Below are 4,280 nucleotides of genomic sequence, written 5' to 3'. Positions count from 1 at the left end.
ATGCACCTCTCAAGATAATCCTAGATGTCCATAAATCCTTTTTTAACAAACACATGGTAAGTGTATAACCCATTGACATAAGTGTCAAAAAGGGGAAGATATATATGCTGGGAGAGAATAAGAGAATACGATTTGGGGGAGATATAAGTAGAGAGAGAAATAGGGGAGAACATGCAAAGTGGGAGATAAGAAGAATGAGAGAAAACATAAAAGGAAAGAATAAAGATAGAATAAGCTAAGGATATGTACTTAGTATGAGTATATAATTTTGGATATAGAACAAACATATCAACTCAGGGGGAGTTATAAGATTTTGAGGTATCTAAGTTATTGCAAAATTTTTGAAATTTTGAATTTTTTTATATAAGTTGAGTTAATTTATACTTAAAGTATTTTTGACACTCATGTCAAAGAGGGAGATTGTTGATCTTGGATTAGTTTTGATAAGTGAGTGTCAACAAACTTATGTTATTTACTTACTTTATTGTAAACATGTAGTACATGTCGAGCACATGTATATTATAGAGCATGTCAAGTCAACAGTGAGTGTCGCGTCACTCAAGTGTCAAAAAAATAGTGTATGCTAAGTAATAGAGGAGTTGAGTAAATAGTGGATGCCAAGTGATATAGATGTTGATTCATAGCATAGAAAATAATATATGCCAAGCTTCAGAAAGTTCAGATGTCAAGTGACACAATTTTGATATATTTGTTTGTAATGGTACAAACAACTATGTAAACCATTTTTGAGATAACTTAAGATTGAATTTTTTATTTTGGAGATAAGGAAAAATCTCAATTTGGATTCCCTATACAATCATATGCAGGAAATCAAAAAAAGGAAAGGTTTAAGTGGAAAAATGGATGAATCTTAGCCATAGATTCATACCTAACCCTAAGTAACCAAAGTCTTATTAAAGAGGAAAAAACCCTAAATTATCTATGTTGAGAAGAAGATGTTGGAAATATAAGAGGAGTAATTGAGAGGGAATCGGTGAATCAATTACTACTAAAATAAATCCTAGATCACTTGGAAGTCAAATAAAATTTAGAATGATAAAACTAATAACTGTTGATACTCGATAACATACAAAAATTGTTGTAACTTAGTAAATGCAAAGTGTGTATTACTTTAGTAGATCTTAAGATGTTATTAGTAATTTACTTCCAAGTATGAAAGAAATAACATGAACACATAAGACACTAGGATTTTATGTGGAAATCCAATTTGGGAAAAACCACCAAATGTAACTAGTTATTAGTTTTTCACTCTTCTAAAGTGAGCCCTGTTAGGATCCAACCCTATTAGAGGTTACAAAACACACTATTAGATGTGACCCTATTAAAGGATTTAGTCACCCTATTAGTAGTGGCCCTGAAAGAGGTCTTAAAATAATTCAATGGAATTGCCATCTTGTTAGAGGATTTACAAATGGCTATTAAAACAACTCTATTAAGATATTTTAGATCACTACTACACTGGTTAGAGAGTAACAATGAAATGACCTAATTGTAATGCAACAAAATTGCTGATTACAGATCTTTTTTCTAGTTCATACTTGATCCTTCCTAATCGAATAACATTTTTCTACTCCAAAAGGATACCTACTCATCCGTCAAGTTCACTTCCTCTTTGGTTATCATTCTTATTCAACTTGCATATCACACACTTTGAAATCACAACTTGACCTTTCAATTATACCTTCCAAATTGTCAAGTCAACTCAAATAAAAATTAGAATAACCAATATTCATCACCTTAATTAGCTAGAATCAATAGGTAAAATAATTAAGCTTTACATGCCAAAATAAGAAAATCCTTTGTTAGTTGACACAACTCAGTAGAAACTAATTTTGAAGTGATTTCCTATGTTAGCCAATAGAAGCTTGATTAACACTATGAACTTACAAAATCCCTTTGGTAACTAAGTCAACTTGATTAATACTAACTCTACACTGTAGACACCTAAAAAACCTTTAGAAAATAAAGTATTTTTATTTTCTGAAAAATTCCCGATGACATCATCATTTATTAATTAATTAATTATTTAATTAATTAATTAATTAATTTTTATGCCATTAAATCCCTTTATCTTAATTAAAAATATTTAATTAAGAAATCCCTCCCAAAAATGTTTAAATCTTATTTAAACATTATTTTCTTATTTATTAATTATTTAATTAATAAATTGACCAAAAATCCTAAAATAAATAAAAAATTTATTTTTTGCCCAAAACTTGGCCAATTTCCTTATGACCAATAACCTCTTCCAAAATCTTCTAATCCTTCTTTAATTTTAATTAAAGGCTAATCCCATCATTTCCTACCCCTAATCCCAACTCAAAATATTTAATTAAGATTAAGTATTAATCCTCATGTTTATTAAAAAAGTTTTAATAAATATCTCCTCAACCCAAACCCTTGAAATAAATAAAACTTTATTTATTTCCTAAAAATCTAATTTATCCTCATCCTAAGAAGTTCTAGACTCTTCTAAAAAGTCTTCATCCTCATCCTAGGAAATTCTAGACTATTCTAGAAAGTCTTTATCCTCATCCAAAATCTAGACTCTTCTAGAAGATTTCTTTAAACCTAATCCTAATCCCCTCCTAACCTTGTCACATTCCCTAAACATGGGTTAAAACTTACTAACCCAAGCCAAAGTTAACAAATATCTCTTCCTTCACCCACCCTCATTAAATGCCATCCACTTGCCTATCCTTAAGCTAATCCTAAACCATCCTAATCCATCCTCTAATCATTTGCACAAGCCTAAGCAAGCTTAAAACCTTCCTAACCAAGTCCAAGTCGAATTTGCTCTCATCACCCTCAAAATATCTCAACCATAAAACTTTATGAAGTCCACTAGGTCATAAATGACTCTTACAAGCCCTTTTATTGCTCTTACAAGTCATTATGAGGGTCTTTATGAAGATTTTATCTCTTGAGCCTCTTTTGTTGACTCATCCTTCCCCTTTCCTCCATCCTCTCACCATGTGACATGTGTCACTCCTTGATTGGCTATAAGGAAGCACAATCCATGTGCTCTTCTCTCATGCAATCTGAGCCCTCCATAAGCTTTTTCCCATCCTTGCATCTTAGCCCTCAAACCCTCAAGCCCTTTGCCTATTTAAGGAATCCTCTCCCAAGCCATTTTAACACAATCCATGAAGTAAAGTCATAATGCCATTTTGAGAAGCCATTTTATATCAAAACCATACACTCACACCCAAATTCCAACTCCATTTGAAGCCCTTTTTGAAGCATAAGCTTGAGCATACATCCTATCTATTTAGACAAAGCTACTCAACAAGAGAACTTCTCATTGAGAGAGCCCATTAATGGCTCATATTCTCAATTGAGAGCTCATCTTAGTCTATCTTAAAGTTTATGAATTTTGTTTAGTTTGTAGAAGCTTTATTTAAATTTGGTTTCTATTAGCATACTAACATTGCTCATATACATACACAACTTTCCTTTTGTTAACTAAGTGAGCTTGGTTTACACTCTTTTCTACTTAACTTCCTTCGATGCCTGAGTGAGCTCGATAGATACTGCCTTCTATATAGAGTAGATTTAGGAACACTTAGTAGACAAGGAAAATTGTCTTCTCTAACCATGTGAGCTTGACATGCACTAACTATCAACTGATATGACATTTGTGTAACATCAAAGACAACATACAATTAATCAATTTTATCCAACAATCTCCATATTTGACATTGATGGAAAGACAACATGTCATACCACAATTAAATTTGTGAACAAGACTCCCTGTGTCAGAAAGTTTCTCCCATTTTGATTTTATGCAGAAAACTTCTCCTATAGTGTTCTCCATCTATGAAAGAACTACTTAAATTCTCCCTCTACAAAATTTTAGAAAAGTATGACAGTTAACTTCTCCCTATTTGACAACACATGCCAAAGACCATTCTGATTAGTGCCAATGTACCTTGAGTACAAATTCATCTGCTATATGTCCTTGTCAATATTACATCAAATAATTGATCTTCAACTTAGTTCCAATTGATGCATCACTAATATTTTTTTAGTGAGCTTTAGATAGGGGAATGACCCCTAGATTACCTCTGAGATACGAAAATGCATCCTTAGGTAATGACTTTGTGAATATATCTACAATTTGTTCTTTTGTATGCACACATTCTAATCTAATTTCTTTGTCCTATACTAATTCTCTTACAATGTGATATTTTATAGCAATGCACTTTGTTTTGGAATGCATCATTGGATTCTTTGATATGCTAATCGTGTTGGTGTTA

Source organism: Cupressus sempervirens, chromosome 7 (genome assembly GCF_028749045.1).
Source record: "Cupressus sempervirens isolate cs-2001-9-10 chromosome 7, ASM2874904v1, whole genome shotgun sequence".
Lineage (NCBI taxonomy): Eukaryota > Viridiplantae > Streptophyta > Pinopsida > Cupressales > Cupressaceae > Cupressus > Cupressus sempervirens.
Note: the sequence above shows the minus strand (reverse complement) of the source record.